Source organism: Nerophis ophidion, linkage group LG18, assembly GCF_033978795.1.
Source record: "Nerophis ophidion isolate RoL-2023_Sa linkage group LG18, RoL_Noph_v1.0, whole genome shotgun sequence".
NCBI lineage: Eukaryota > Metazoa > Chordata > Actinopteri > Syngnathiformes > Syngnathidae > Nerophis > Nerophis ophidion.
The window spans coordinates 23,531,526-23,549,405 of NC_084628.1; the positions used below are offsets into that span (position 1 = coordinate 23,531,526).

Genomic DNA, 17,880 nt, shown 5'->3' on the forward strand with positions numbered 1-17,880 from the left:
TGGCTGCCTTTCTCCCAGCATACTTCTGCATTTGCAGGACAGGCCCCTTGTCTAACCAATTATTTCTAGTTTCTATTTCTGACAAGCATATGTAGAAGGACAGGTGTCAAGTAGAGCAACACCTGATCAGCAACACCTGATCAGCACCTTCACAATAAAACAATAGCACCAAGAGAAAATGACAGCTTTGACATATCTGATACAATATTTGAAGTGCGAAACTGTATCATGCAAATGGAATTAGCCCTGAGGACACCATCAGGAAATCAATCAGAAACTCGCTTCATCAAATCAGTTGAAATGAACTCACATAAAAAGTATGAACACGTGATACTTGCTGCTGCATGCACATGCACACGACTGCCTCCAGAACACACAATGACGACATGCAGCGTTGCAAGTCAAACCACAAGCAGACACAAACGAATAACGAGCTTCCAGGAGCGCGGAGATGATCTTCCGGTATCTTCCAGGCGGTCACAAAAGGCATAATCCACAAGTGCCATATATTCCAGAAAGGATCCCAAGCATATTCCGTTCAGAAATGCAAAAATGCAAGGCTGTTATTCCAAGGTAGTGACGAAAGGACAAAGCCAGAAAGAAGCGTAAGAGATGTCAAACATTTCCTGCAGCTGATGATTCCTGATTGGCTCCCAATAATTCCTTCCATGAAAAATATATTATTAAATCCAAATGAAGTTTGTGGCCTGGGACAAAGAAATTGGAAACTAGTTGAATGACGGAAGATGAAAGTGTCACTCCGATGGCTTCCTGGACACTCCTCTGAGCATCTGGAGTTTTTGAGATGAGAAACCTTTTTTTTCTGTTCACAAACCAAAACGTGACAAATACACACTTGACTTTTCTGTCTGACACACTCGTGTAGTGGGACTCTATCGTCCAAACTCCGAATGCTGCTCACTCGGAGTGACAGCTCCAAGCTCCACCCACCTGGGGGCCGTCTTTCAGGCAAGAAAGCGGCGATCGATCAACCACACCCCTTTGCTCTCCTGTCTCACCATTGAATGAGGACTTTGTCATTCAGTCCATGTCCATGCACTAAATCAGTACGATTTCTCAAATAGTTTGGGTCTGAATAAGCCTCCTACAACCCATGGAAACCGATCGTGTTCGGTTTTTGAAAAGTCGGACTAACACATCTGCATTATGCGATTGAAAACCAGATCTCTTGAGTGGGTGTGTGCCGCCAGAGGGGACCGTTTGTATCGCGCATACGCCAGTCCGATATAAACCGGCAGCAGATATCGTTCAATAAAAACATAGCAACATTTATAAAAAAGAGCAGCGTATTTACTTGCTTCACAAATTAAAAGAACAAAACATTTTGAAGTGAATCGATGAGAGAAAAGAAGAAACAGATTTATTTAAGAAAGTAGCTGAGGAAATGTAGAATGCTGGTTTAATTTGGACTCCCCAACCAAATACGAATGAGAGGAAAGAGGATGAAGCAGGTATTTTAAAGCTGAATAATAAAGCTTACACAAACACTTTCACACTGTGATTGTGCTCTCCAAACTGATTAAAAACAACTCTATATACCTGGCAAGATAGTCCAGAACAATAGCAAACCTTCATCTGGAACAGTTTCAAGACCGATATATTCCTTCGGATTTAAAACTCCTTCCATCAATACACGGGTTCTTATGAATAAACACCGGGACATTTCTAAAGTTTTGTTTCCATGATTCTGTGTCCAAAAATTCCTTTGAAACAACTTACTCCCGTCAGTCTTTTTTGCTTCAGACCTGTATCCGCGTTGTAGCGTCATGTTTGTGGTGCAATCCAAAAGATAATTTCTTCATGCGGTCTGCTATTTTACATTACAGATGTAATATTTCTAATCTGTGCCAATTTTAATGCACACATCAGATACAGTTGAGCTAAACTGCTGATTTGTAAGGAGCAGCAGATGCCTGGTGTGACATAATAGGTCAACCGGAAAAGCAATACATTTATCAACACTCAAAGGAAATAAGCGCCCCTGGTGTATGGGAGGTACATGGCTTATGACCAATAGTCACTTTAGAGTGTATGCATGGAAACTGGGACTTCTCATATACAAACCCCGTTTCCATATGAGTTGAAAAATTGTGTTAGATGTTAATATAAACTGAATTCAATGATTTGCAAATCCTTTTCAGCCCATATTCAATTGAATGCACTACAAAGACAAGATATTTGATGTTCAAACTCACAAACTTTTTTTTTTTTTTTGTGCAAATAATAATTAACTTAGAAAATCATGGCTGTAACACGTGCCAAAGTAGTTGGGAAAGGGCATGTTCACCACTGTGTTACATCACCTTTTCTTTTAACAACACTCAATAAACGTTTGGGAACTGAGGAAACTAATTGTTGAAGCTTTGAAAGTGGAATTCTTTCCCATTCTTGTTTTATGTAGAGCTTTAGTCGTTCAACAGTCCGGGGTCTCCGCTGTCGTATCTTACGCTTCATAATACTCCACACATTTTCGATGGGAGACAGGTCTGGACTGCATGCGGGCCAGGAAAGTACCCCGTTCTTTTACTACGAAACCACGCTGTTGTAACAAGTGGCTTGGCATTGTCTTGCTGAAATAAGCAGAGGCGTCCATGATAACGTTGTTTGGAAGACAACATATGTTGCTCCAAAACCTGTATGAACCATTCAGCATTAATGGTGCCTTCACAGATGTATAAGTCACCCACGCCTTGGGCACTAATGCACCCCCATACCATCACAGATGCTGGCTTTTGAACTTTGCACCGACAACAGTCTGGATGTTTCGCTTCCCCTTTGGTCCGGATGACACAATGTCGAATATTTCCGAAAACAATTTGAAATGTGGACTCGTCAGACCACAAAACACTTTTCCACTTTGCATCAGTCCATCTTAGATGATCACGGGCCCAGAGAAGCCAGCGGCGTTTCTGGATGTTGTTGATAAATGACTTTCGCTTTGCATGGTAGAGCTTTAACTTGCACTCACAGATATAGCGACATACTGTGTTTAGTGACAGTGGTTTTCTGAAGTGTTCCTGAGCCCATGTGGTGATATACTTGAGAGATTGATGTCGGTTTTTGATACAGTGCCGTCTGAGGGATTGAAAGTCACGGTCATTCAATGTTGGTTTCCGGCCGTGCCGCTTACGTGGAATGATTTCTCCAGATTCTCTGAACCTTTAGATGATATTATGGACCGTATATGTTGAAATCCCTAAATTTCTTGCAATTGCACTTTGAGAAACATTGTTCTTAAACTGTTTGACTATTTGCTCACGCAGATGTGGACAAAGGGGTGTACCTCGCCCCATCCTTTCTTCTGAAAGACTGAGCATTTTTTGGGAAGCTGTTTTTATACCCAATCATGGCACCCATCTGTTCCGAAATTAGCCTGCACACCTGTGGGATGTTCCAAATAAGTGTTTGATGAGCATTCCTCAACTTTATCGGTATTTATTGTCACCTTTCCCAACTTCTTTGTCACATGTTGCTGGCATCAAATTCTAAAGTTAATGATTATTTGCAAAAGAAAAAATGTTTATCAGTTTGAACATCAAATATGTTGTCTATGTAGCATATTCAACTGAATATGGGTTGAAAATGATTTGCAAATCATTGTATTCCGATTATATTTAGATCTAACACAATTTCCCAACTCATATGGAAACAGGGTTTGTAGATGTGAAAATATAAACCAAAAAAAAACAATTTGAGAAATCAGACTAAATTAGTGAATGGAAAAATAGTGATTGCTTTGAATTTCACTACAAATGCACCCTCAACGTGAAGCAACGGTGGTTATATTATTCCATGGAGCTCTGAAAACATTTCAATTTGGTTCCTCGCGATTAAGAAAATATAGTAATAAAAAAAAACAGTGAGCCACGCAACATGCATGCAAATTCCAGCGCTTGTGAAAATGAAACAGACGAGGAGCAATTGAGTGAAAAAATGTCAAGTCTGCGATAAGTTTGGGATGCCACCATGGTTGATATTTTTATTTCACACAGTGCTAGTATTCCTAATCAATAATCACTTATCTAAATAGAAGAAGTAAGGCAGATTATTTCCACGTTTATGTAACCACGGACAGTCACATAATTGGCCAATAAAACAGAATAATATCAGGAAAATTTAAATAAATATGAGTGAAATTTTATTGTGAAAAGAAGGAAAACATTTTGGGGACAATAATATATTCGGTTGTGTTATTCATTCCACACACTAAACCACCCGAATTAAAAACAATGAAAATGGAAAAACCTAAGTTTATTGATTTTTATACTGGTACTGTTATTTAAATGTATTGTTATTGCTATTATTATTTTAATTGTTGTGGTTTATTAGTTATTAATTTAATATCCAGGTTTTTTTTCCAAATAAAATGAAAGTTGAGTTTTACTGGTACAATAGATACTCATGTTTTCAAATTAACGAATAATCGTGTAGTCACAAATTAAGCACATTTTACGTATTTTTGTTACAAATTTAAATCTAGGTTTTTTCTAACTACAATGAAAGTTCAGTTTTAGTGGTACAATAGATACTCATGTTTTCAAATTAACGAATAATCGTGTAGTCACGAATAAGCACATTTTACCTATTTTTGTGCTAAATTTAGTATTTCCAAACCTAACAAATGCTTAAATAAACTTAAAACGGAACTAAGGTAACGTACGGTATTGCACAGCAGCTCATCATCGAACAAGTTGCTGTTTTTTCACAGGTTAGTTGGTGGTTGTGTGTCCATGCGTTAGGAATGGGTATCGTTTACATTTTAACGAGGGCTGTCAAAGTTAAGGCGATAATAACGAGTTAACTAAAGTTTACTTTAACGGCACTAACTTTTTTACTGGCCAATTAACCTTCCTTGGGACTCGCAGTCCATACCATAGCTGTGAAAAAAATCAGCGGTCTTACAATTAATGTTGAGTCACAGGAACAGATAGCGAGCAAAAATGCACAAAAAGAAAAGGCTCTCCCTTACTGAGGTTGCCAGATATGCAGCCAAATCCAGGTCGATCGACTGGGATACTCCAAGGAACTTCTAACTTCCACTGCCTCTAACTAGGGGATGAGGTGCTGGGACTATAATAGCTGAATAGTTTTATCAATAACAAAACTCTTACCAACACATTTTACACAGAAATTAGCCTATTTTCAGGAAGATGTACGTGGCGCTGCGTACAATATCACAACAAATGGCAATCATATGGTTATTGTTAGTACTATCAGAAAATAAAGACTAAAAAAAACTACAACCAACACCAGCTATGGTTATCCTGGTGAAAATAAGTAGAGCATGCTTAAAGAAGAGACATTTTACCAAGATATTCATACAGGCAACACGAATGTGGAATTATTTTATCATGTTATTTGGCTGTCTCCATACGTTTCACATTGCCATGATGACAGCAGTGTTAATGTTGGAACCCATTTCCTCAGCGTATCAGCATATTGAGAACGAAATAGGCATTGACATGACCCATATCCACATATGTTTTATTTGTCGAAAAAATATATCTTACCCGGTCAGTTAGAATACACATCGACATACAGGCTAACAGACATATATTTCCCCCGTACATTTACGGGGCTAGCATGCTAAGCATTACACTAGGAGCGAAGCACCATCACACTAAGCATTCGTTGCACGAACATACTAGCTTTGTTAGACAAGATCATAGACTGCATTGGACAATATAGTTTACATACAAAATGCTAATTTCTGTTTATTACAAGTAATAAGAAAACGTAAATGCCTGACTTACATATCAAGGTGGAAATGAGCAAGTGTGGCATCAGATGAAAAAATCTTCTGTGCCTTCAATCATCTCCCTCTTCCAAAGGCATCCCCGATACAAATCCTTGTTTTGTTCCTGGCTTTGTCATTATTAAGTTGAGAATTGTAACGACGCCTTTTTAGATTTACTAAGATCTGACATGTTTAGTAACTTTACCATTGGCAGTAGCTAGACGAGGAGGCGGGGTGTAACTGGCAACCTAGATGTGACACACTCAGAGACTTTGTAATTGGTCAAACAATAGAGAGCGGGACATCGAAATTCAAACAATAAGATTTCTGGGCTTTAAATCTAATTTTCCAATGAGCGTATCCTTGCTGAACTACTGTTATCAGTTAGAGGTATTCGAAATGACATTATTTATTAATGCCTTTTGACATATCAGGGCCATTTATTAATGACTTGACATGAAATGATTACATATGGCTTCTTTTATTATGAGTTAAAGAGGAAATTTTATGGAATTTTGCCTATTGTTCACAATCATTATGAGAAACAAGAAGACATTTTTTTTTGCATTCTAACATAAAATCTGCTCGTTGTAGGTGGCTAGCAATGCAGCTAATGGAAGCAATCAATTTTAACTCTAAAACACTTTAAAATGCATTCAAAAACTGTCAACAATACTTCACTTGCATTCGGTAACCTGTATATAAACCACGCTGTAGCGACAGTTATTGGAGGAGCGAACAATGAGGAACTCTTTTTCTAGTGTAGTAACACATTGTTATGCTTCGGTATGAGCCGTAAAGGGCTAACAACAAAAAGAGATAAAGTAGCTTGTACGTCTACACAAAACACGTTTGAGATTGTCATGCACAACACTTCAATAGAACATGAATCTGTACTTACTGAAAAACATGAACAATCACATTACAGTATCTGTAAAGTATTATTTCATGTCTTGTTTGACAGTTTATTTGGGTGAGCATTCCATTTATGTCAAAATAGCATGGCTTCAAAATCCACATTTTGCAGTTTCGAGTCACTTTCACCCCACTCTATCGGCTTCCGTCTGCTCGCTTTGTGCTCGCTTCTAGAAGCAGTAGTTCATCCTCAGTATGTACAGCTTCAAAAAGATAGGGTTGTGAATCCTCATTGTCCAAAAATAGTTGTCTTTGTTGTTTGTCACCAAGTCTGCCATGATCAGAAAAGACTGACGTTTGTTTCCGGAAGTAGGAAACAGTTGTTGACAGAAGTCAGAAGTGCGGTGCTATGGAAAAGGAAATCAATGCGCTGAAAAAAATCAGTCCCGGGAATTATTAAAATGATCAAAATACTGTAGATATTGTACATATTACCTATTGTTATGAAAGTTTCTGTTAGTCTATTATATATTTAACTTGGAGGGTTTTGAAGTTGATTTAGAGGGCTTTAAAGGCTACAACAATGACCCTCATTAGCCGTTTATCATCACCATTATCAAAATTAAGTATTTTATTTCTTTGACAGACCTAATTTTAACCGATACTTGTACTAAATCAGTACTTTGAAAAAGGTGTCAGTGTTTCAAATCAGTACTTAAACAAGATGGAAAACAAGCACTTATTTTTTTTTAAACAATAACTTTAATGAAATTTTGTACAGACTACTAATTTAGATACCATATTATCCGGACTGTAAGGCTCACTTAAAACATTTTTCTCTCTCAAAACTTGACAGTGCACCTTGTAACCCGGCGCGCCTAATGTACAGAATAATTCTGGTTTTGCTTACCGACCTCGAAGCAATTTTATTTGGTACATGGTGTAATGATAAGTTTGACCAGTAAATGAGAGTCAAACATAAGAGGTACACGTAGACTGCAATATGATGGCAATATGACTCAAGTAAACAACACCAACATTTTACATGTTCCATTGAAAATATAGAACATCACACGGCGCTCAAAAATCAATCAAAATGTTTTAGTACGACTTTGGTAAGCCATGAAGCCGCACCGCATGATGTATTGTCAGCGCATTAAACATACGAGTATTATCATGGTGTGTGTATAAGGAAAGACATATCTGGCGTTTTGTTTCGCAATATTGTGCAAAATCAACTTTTCTTACCTTCTGGTACCTGCTGATCTGTATTTGGGATCTGCATAAATCCGGCATAATTGCGAGCTTCCGCCTTTGTAGCCGTAGTCAATAACCCTCTTCTTTTTCTCTATCTTCTTGTTATGGGACATTCATCCTCTGCTATTGCGATTTCTAATATAATGTAAAGTTCTTACTTATTTATATCTGTCAGTAAACTTGCCACAAAAGCACTAAAACATACCAGTGTAGTGAGTTTAAATTATTCACCCAAAGAACTTTGGTTATTAGAGAGTTCCGGTCGGACGGTTTTTCACGAGACACATTTCCGATGTTGTTGTTTCCGGATGAGGAGATGCTGCTGTTATTGATTTAAATAAAGTCTGAATGTCATTAAAACAGTTAGCTCCATATTTTGACACTTCTTCCACTCCATCCTTGCATGCTAGAACCCTACAACAAAGATGACGCAGAGAAAAGGCTGTCGCAGGTGAGCCACGTAAATAAGACAGCACATCCTGAAGCGCCTTTTGGAAAGCGGCTTGAAGATGATCTGTAAAACATAATCTATGCAACATTTTGACCAAAGAACCCCCATAACATGTTATGTAGACCACAAGGAAGTCTTTTACATTTTGGCCATGTCCACACGAACACGGAGAGTTTCAAAAACACATATTTGGGGTTGAAACAATCTCCATCCACGCAAGTCTAGTTTCAAAACAGTCTATGCATATGTAATATCTGACTTGGTGGTATTACACCTCCTATTATGTTTATTTTGATCGATTTTATACGTAAAATGACATTTACAATATCTTTAAAACCAGCCTGGGAACATTATTAAAGAGTGAACGCTGTGCCTGTGTTGCTGAAACCGAACACTCGTAGACTTATAACATGTTCAGCAACATGGTGATTTATCACATGTGCAGTGAAGTGTACATTATTTATAAAATCAGCCACACTAACGAGCCAAAGAAACCATTTTGCACGTTAAAGTGTCCATATAAAGCACATGTACATGCGTGTGCAGCTGCAAAACTCATGGAATTATAAAGCATTTAATCATTGATATGGTACATGTGTAATAAAGTGTATATTGTCTCTAACATCAGTACACACTACAAGGAGCACGCCCTATTGTCTTTATTTAGTTGCTTGTTCGCTTTTTACGCATGAGCACGGTCACTCCATCTACAAAAATGGAAACAAGATAGGGCTGGGCGATTTATCGAAATACACGATATATAGCGGGTTTGTCTCTGTGCGATATAGAAAATGACTATATCGTAGGGCTGGGCGATATATCCATATATACGATATATCGCGGGTTTGTCTCTGTGCGATATAGAAAATGACTATATCGTAACATTCGAGTATACGTTCTCACGCAGGACTTTTAGATGCGGGCGTACACTTCAGGCTCTCCTCGCTCTTCCCCGTGTCTCCTTCTCGCAGACAAGCAGGTGTACATTCTTACATACGTCACAAACTGTCACGTCATACGTCACAAACACGCCCTCGCAGAGCAGAGAGGTAGCAGCGTGGCTAACGTTAGCTGCTAACGTAGCCGTACGAGAGAAAGATGGTGCGGTTCTGGTAACAAATTAAGGAAAACTTAATTCCCAATAAAAACAGCAGGGTTTCCATCGTCTGGCGGTGGTTCAGCTTCAAGTGGGAATATGTGAAACAGACAACCGTAATTTGTCAAGTGTGGGGGGCAAAAGCGTTGCTATAAAAAGTAGCATTACTCCTAATATAAAGAATCGTTTGTAAAGTCACTCGCTAGAGCAGGGGTGGGCATTACGTCGATCGCGATCGACTGGTCGATCTCGGAGGGTGTGTCAGTCGATCTCAAGCCAGGCATTAAAAAATATACATAAAAATGAGCAATCATCAATCATTCTAAGACTTCACTTTCGTCAGTTGTTTGACATTCTCGGCACCCGAGGATCTTGTGAGATGACGCTGGCTGCTGCGAGCTCATATTTAAGAAAAAAATCACTAACAGGGCGGACGCAGAGAAACACATTTTATTTCTAGAGACTCCGTACCTACTGTCAAAACTCTAAAGACCGACTGCACAGTTCCTGTCTTCACCATAAAAGACCCGTTTCATCCTGCCTGTGCTAACAAAATAAGAGTCTCAGAAAGCTAGCGTGCACAAGCTAGCAAGCTACGGAGTTTGATGCCAATGTATTTCTCCCCCGCCCTCAGTGACCACTTTCTCACTTGCTTGCCCACCCGCACACTCACTGACGTCACTCACCTGCTGCCAGACATTTAAAGGGCCACACACATATCAATCAATCAATGTTTACTTATATAGCCCTAAATCACTAGTGTCTCAAAGGGCTGCACAAACCACTACGACATCTTCGGTAGGCCCACATAAGGGCAAGGAAAACTCACACCCAGTGGGACGTCGGTGACAATGATGACTATGAGAACCTTGGAGAGGAGGAAAGCAATGGATGTCGAGCGGGTCTAACATGATACTGTGAAAGTTCAATCCATAATGGATCCAACACAGTCGCGAGAGTCCACTCCAAAGCGGATCCAACACAGCAGCGAGAGTCCCGTTCACAGCGGAGCAAGCAGGAAAACATCCCAAGCGGAGGCGGATCAGCAGCGCAGAGATGTCCCCAGCCGATACACAGGCAAGCAGTACATGGCCACCGGATCGGAACGGACCCCCTCCACAAGGGAGAGTGGGACATAGGAGAAAAAGAAAAGAAACGGCAGATCAACTGGTCTAAAAAGGGAGTCTATTTAAAGGCTAGAGTATACAAATGAGTTTTAAGGTGAGACTTAAATGCTTCTACTGAGGTGGCATATCGAACTGTTGCCGGGAGGGCATTCCAGAGTACTGGAGCCCGAAATGAAAACGCTCTATATCCCACAGACTTTTTTTGGGCTTTGGGAATCACTAATAAGCCGGAGTCCTCTGAACGCAGATTTCTTGCCGGGACATATGGTACAATACAATCGGCAAGATAGGATGGAGCTAGGCCGTGTAGTATTTTATACGTAAGTAGTAAAACCTTAAAGTCACATCTTAAGTGCACAGGAAGCCAGTGCAGGTGAGCCAGTACAGGCGTAATGTGATCAAACTTTCTTGTTCTTGTCAAAAGTCTAGCAGCCGCATTTTGTACCAACTGTAATCTTTTAATGCTAGACATGGGGAGACCCGAAAATAGTACGTTACAGTAATCGAGACGAGACGTAACAAACGCATGGATAATGATCTCAGCGTCTTTAGTGGACAGAATGGAGCGAATTTTAGCGATACTACGGAGATGAAAGAAGGCCGTTTTAGTAACGCTTTTAATGTGTGACTCAAAGGAGAGAGTTGGGTCGAAGATAACAACCAGATTCTTTACCGTGTCGCCTTGTTTAATTTTTTGGTTGTCAAATGTTAGAGTTGTATTATCAAATAGAGGTCGGTGTCTAGCAGGAACGATAATCAGCATTTCCGTTTTTTTGGCGTTGAGTTGCAAAAAGTTAGCAGACATCCATTGTTTAATTTCATTAAGACACGCCTCCAGCTGACTACAATCCGGCGTGTTGGTCAGCTTTAGGGGCATGTAGAGTTGGGTGTCATCAGCATAACAGTGAAAGCTAATACCGTATTTGCGTATGATGTCACCTAGCGGCAGCATGTAGATGCTGAAGAGTGCAGGGCCAAGGACCGAACCCTGGGGAACTCCACACGTTACCTTAACGTAGTCCGAGGTCACACTGTTATGGGAGACACACTGCATCCTATCAGTAAGATAAGAGTTAAACCAAGACAGGGCTAAGTCTGACATACCAATTCGTGTTTTGATACGTTCTAATAAAATATTATGATCGACGGTATCGAAAGCAGCGCTAAGATCGAGGAGCAGCAACATAGATGACGCATCAGAATCCATCGTTAGCAATAGATCATTAGTCATTTTTGCGAGGGCTGTCTCCGTGGAGTGATTTGCCCTGAAACCGGATTGAAAGGTTTCACATAGATTGTTAGACGCTAAGTGTTCATTTATCTGCTCCGCAACGAGGATTTTTTAAATAAAGGGAAGGTGAGACACCGGTCGGTAGTTTACCATGAGGTCAGGATCGAGGTTAGGTCTTTTAAGAAGAGGATGAATAACCGCTTTTTTGAATGCTAGGGGAACAGTGCCCGAGGAAAGTGATAAGTTTATAATATTTAGCACTGATGGACCTAATAATGATCAGTTTCCCAGGAAGTGGGTCAAGTAAACATGTTGTTTGTTTTATTCCATTTACACGTTGTAACAATTCCTCTAATGTTATTTCCTCAAAACAAGAGAAACTATTTTGGAGGGCAGTATCCGCCGTATATACAATCGTGTCAGTGTTAATAGAACCCAGTTGTAGCTGGGACGCATTGTCTTTAATCTCCTTTCTAATGACTTCAATTTTCTTACTAAATAATTGCATAAAGTCATCAGCTGAGTGGGTGGAGCTACTGGAAGGAGTCCCTTGTTGGGTTAGCGATGCTACCGTACTAAACAAAAATGTAGGATCGTTTTTATTACGGTGGATGAGATTTGAGTAATATTTAGCTTTAGCTAAGGTAGGCATGTGTTTATAAGTTATTAAACCATCACTCCATGCTTGATGGTGCACCTCAGGTTTAGTCGTGCGCCATTTGCGTTCCAGCTTTTTACATAATAATTTCTAAGCTCTAGTTTCTTCTGTAAACCACAAGGTACGCTTTTTTGGAGCCTTTTTTAACTTTAGCGGTGCTATGTTATCAATGGTTTCGCTCAGGGCGTGGTTGAAGTTGTTAGTGAGGTTATCAATAGAGCCCACATACTTTGGGAATGGTGCCATTACCGAGGGCAGTAGGTCAGCAAGAGTTGTCGTTGTGGCCGTATTAATGTTGCGGCTGCTATAGCAGTTATTATTATTATTAGTTTGCCGAACATGCGTCTGAACCTCGAATTTTATAAGGTAATGATCGGACAATACTTTAGTGTACGGGAGTATCGTAACTTTGGAAACGGTGATACCCCTGACAAGCACTAGGTCTATCGGATTACCGTTGCGATGCGTGGGTTCATTCATTATTTGTGTGAGACCACAGCTATCAATTATAGTCTGGAGCGCTACGCACGGTGGGTCCGATGGGGTATTCATATGGATATTAAAGTCCCCCATTGTGATTATATTATCGGCGTGTGTCACTAGATCAGCAACGAACTCTGAGAATTCATTGATAAAGTCCGAATAGGGCCCTGGGGGGCGGTAGATAACAGCCAGGTGTAGAGGCAGCGGTGTGACAGACCTCATAGTAAGCACCTCAAACGATTTATATTTATTATTTATGTTAGGACTAAGGTTAAAGTTTTCGTTGTATATTAGTGCGACCCCCCCACCCCTTTTCAGAGGACGGGCAATATGCGCATGTGTAAAGTTAGGAGGACATGCCTCGTTTAGCGCAAAAAAGTCGTTTGGTTTAAGCCAGGTTTCGCTGAGACCGATGACGTTAAGATTGTTGTCTCTGATGATATAATTAACTAACAACGTTTTGGGAGACAATGATCTTATGTTTAAAAAACCTATATTATAGGTAGTGGGCTGTTTTAGGGAATTTTTGATCAAATTATCCGTAGTAGCAATATTAATAATGTTGTGTTTATTATGCCCAGTGCATTTAGTATAATTACGACCATATCTAGGAATTGATACGACGGGAATTTTCCGATTGTTTGTTTGTTGCTTTGATTAACTGCACGCATCATAGTTAGCCACCTCAGTAAAACACATGTCCAACTCTGAAACACTGAAGCAGAAAAAACTTGTTCTAATTTAACTGACTCCTTACTCAGACCAGTAGTCTCGCATCTTCCATTTAAATCCGTCATCAGGATGGAGGGAAGTGGTGTTCTGTGGGGATTAGCCTTCTGCTTTGTTTTTAGCCCCGCTCGGCATCCGCGTTTCCGATCACACCGCTGGCGTCTGCTCCGTAGACGGCCCCCGCTGCTACTATACTCCCCTGCTTCACAGGCCGCTGATGTAGCCGTCGACGTATTCCCGTGCTAGTTAGCAGGTCTAGCAAGCACGCGTCTATCAGTCAAAACGGCCCGATATGTCCACATCCAGAAGTGTCTGGCGGTCGTACGTGATCACGGAGTGACTCTCATAACAAAGTGTTTAAAAACGAGTATGCAAGTTGGACAAATGAGATGCCAAATCCAACCACTTTCATGTGGTATTGGACAGAAAGGAGGACTTTTTTTTTCCCTCCATTTGAAAATGTGGACGTTATCAGCACCACTGTCTAATTCCAATCAATGCAAGTCATCAGAATCAAATACACCAACTTATATTCTTGTCTTCATGAAAGAAAGGAATCTATGTGTGTTAAACATGCTTGTATTATCATTAAACACCATTAACTTGTTAACAAAAATGTCTCTTTCATAAATAAATAAATATAAATTATAAATAGGAATGAAGTAGATCTCCTCGACTTGGTCAATTGAAAAGTAGCTCACCTGCAGAAAAAGTGTGAGCGCCCCTGCACTAGAGAATGAAGAGAATTTCATAACCATAGTAACTTACCACATAATGAAGGACGAATACTATTTGATTTCCTATTATGCAGCTCATTTTTATTTGACACTTAAAATGTCTCTGACAATCTTGCAATTTATGTTTTGGAAATGACTTGAATGTTTGTGCCATTGCTTAATGACTTTAATAAATACACTTTTGGTCAATTGACTTAGTTGTGATTTCCCTCTCTGTATGAAAGTTTAAAAGTAACATATTAATGCAGTATGAAGAAGAATGTTTTAATGTAGACACATTCACTATGTAAGGCGCTTTGAGTCACTAGAGAAAAAGCGCTGGATAAATATAATTCATTTCACTTCACTTCACATAGAATCATCATACTGCTGTGATTATATGCATCAAGTGTTCATTCAAGGCCAAGACAAAATATCGTAATATATATCGTATATCGCGATATGGCCTAAAAATATCGCGATATTAAAAAAAGGCGATATTGCCCAGCCCTACTATATCGTGATATTCGAGTATACGTTCTCACGCAGTTGTTTTTAGCTGCGGGCATTAAACTGCATGCGTCTCTCCCACTGACTTGTCTCTCCTTCTCACAGAGACTTAAAACAAGCGCACCTTCTTACATACGTCACAAATGCAACGTCACACGCCGTCCCCGAGCAGAGAGGTAGCAGCATGGAAAACGTTAGCTGTGATGCTAGCAAAGCCGTGCGAGGGGTAATACGAGAGAAAGAAGGTGGGAATCTGGTAACAAATGAAGAACTAATTTCCAAGAAAAACAGTAGGGAGTCCATCGTTTGGCAGTGGTTCGGCTTCAAGCAGGAAGATGTCGAATAAACAACTTTAATTTGTTAAGTGTGGGGCACAAGCGTTGCTACCAGAAGTAGTATTACTGCTAAAATGTAGCATCATTTGAAAAGTCACCTGCTAATAACTGTTTAATAAATACAGTTTTGGTCAATTTACTTAGTTGTGATTTCCTTCTCTGCATGAAAGTTTAAAATGAGTATATATTAAAGGACTACTGAAACCCACTACTACCGACCACGCAGTCTGATAGTTTATATATCAATGATGAAATATTAACATTGCAACACATGCCAATACGGCCAGTTTAGTTTACTAAATTCCAATTTTAAATTTCCCGCGGAGTTTCCTGTTGAAAACGTCGCGGAATGATGACGCGTATGATGACGCGTGTTTGTGATGTTATTGGTTGGAGGGGACATATTAGCCCAGCACGACTTACGGCTAAAAGTCTTCTTTTTTCATCGCGCAATTACACAGTATTTTGGACATCTGTGTTGTTGAATCTTTTGAAATTTGTTCAATTAATAATGGAGAAGTCAAAGTAGAAAGATGGAGGTGGGAAGCTTTTAGCCTTTAGCCACACAAACACACGGTGTTTCCAGGTTTAAAATTCCTGGAGGTGAAGCTTTACTCAGAGCGGTCAAGCGAACGTGGATCCAGACTACATGTCAACCGGCAGTTTTCGGTGAGAAAATTTTGGTAATAAGTCGCCTCTTACCAGAGATCAGCGAAGCTTCTGTCCTGCTGCAGCTTTGTGACTTCCCTCAACACACCCGTCAACACCCCTCCGACTATCAGGTACGATTTAACTCACTAAAACACTAGCAACACAATAGGAAGATGAGGGATTTCCCAAAATTATCCTAGTAAATGTGTCTAAAAACATCTGAATAGCTCTCACTGCAATCGGCTTTTTTTTTCTTTCTAGTCCTTCACTCCAAATTTCCTCAACCACGAATCTTTCATCCTCGCTCAAATTAATGGCGAAATTGTCGCTTTCTTGGTCCGAATAGCTCTCGCTGCTGGAGGCTCACATTATAAAAAATGTGAGGATGTGAGGAGCCCTACAACCAGTGACGTCACGCGCACATCGTCTGTTACTTCCGTTAAAGGCAAGGCTTTTTTATTAGCGCCCAAAAGTTGCGAACTTTATCATCGATGTTCTCTGCTAAATCCTTTCAGCAAAAATATGGCAATTTCGCGAAATGATCACGTATGACACATACAATGGACCTGCTATCCCCGTTTAAATAAGAAAATCTAATTTCTGTAGGCCTTTAATGCAGTATGAAACAGAATGTTTTAATATACAGTATACACATAGAATCATCATACTGCTGTGATTATATGTATCAAGTGTTATTTCAAGGCTAAGGCAAAATATCGCGATATGGCCGAAAAATATTGAGATATTAAAAAAACGCCATATCGCCCAGCCTTAAAGCAAGACATGTAAGTTAACTTCATGATTTGTTGTTAAACAAGGACTAAAAACATAAGGTAATGTTGCACCTTTCTTATGACACTGACCGAAAAGTTTTGCTTGTCAAAGTTGTTCGACAGTGATCATTTCCAAAACAGCTGACTGTCATTAGCGCCGGCGGGAGTGTCGCAAAGCCCATTTTGACGATTCTTTTTTATTAATATTAAGTGAAAATAGCAGCATGTTTACGTTCAATCATACAGTAATTCATCTTATAGTGTGTTTAAAGGCAGCAAGGAAGCTCACAACCGTGACGTCATCACAGGTCTCCGCTTATGTTTTATACACGCATACGCTAAGCGAAGAGTTTTGGATCTCTACTCTTTGGCCAGCATCTAAAAGACAAAATTATGCGCCTGCGTGTGGACAAGCGGCCTAAATGCAGAGATAAGTATGCATTTATTAAGTATCTGTGTTCGTGTGGACATGGCATTAGAAAGAATTAAAATAAATATAACTCCTTTAACGCGCCCTGTAATCCGTTGCGCCATATATATGAAAAAAATCAAAAATAGACCATTCATCGGCAATACTTCTTATTATCCTGTGCGCCCTATGGTCCGGAAAATACGGTACATTAATTATTTAAAATAAATAAGTAATACATTGATAAATAAGAAATTGTCATAATTATATTATATTCAATTATAAATTGAAATTCCTACTTTGCAGAAAATTCACTAATAGCGGACGGGTCACAGACCAATTGACTACGATAAACGAGGCACAACTGTAATTAAAATGGTATGAGATTTGGTGTACTCCGCCTACCGCCCGAATGCAGCTGAGATAGGCTACTGCACCCCCTGCAACCCTGAAAAGAAAAAGCGGTAGGAAATGGATGGATGGATGGAGATTTCAAAACTAAACATATCCAACACATTGCAACTAAATTTGCAACAAACAATGTCCTGGGCCAGGAGTAATGAACCTATGGCTCTCGGGCCAAATGTGGCTCTTCTGATAACTGCATCTGGCACTCCGATAAATCTTAGCTGACAATGCTTAAAAAACGATAAGTAATTAATAATTCCTCTGGTAATCACAGTGTTAAAAATAACGTTCAAAATATAAAACATTCTCATGCATTTCAAAAAGTCGCATTAGTGGTAAGAAGTATGTTATTTATTATTGGTTAGCTTCTGAATAACAATGTTGTTAAAAATAATAATAGATTTATTACACTCTAAAAATGTTGGGTCTTACT

General features: G+C 39.6%; 1 protein-coding gene across 2 annotated transcripts in view; it reads right to left on the reverse strand.

Moving 5' to 3' along the window:
* The window catches only part of timm50 (translocase of inner mitochondrial membrane 50 homolog (S. cerevisiae)), an 85,024-nt gene that overhangs the window by 61,590 nt on the left and 5,554 nt on the right, over positions 1 to 17,880 (reverse strand). The window lies entirely within an intron of this gene.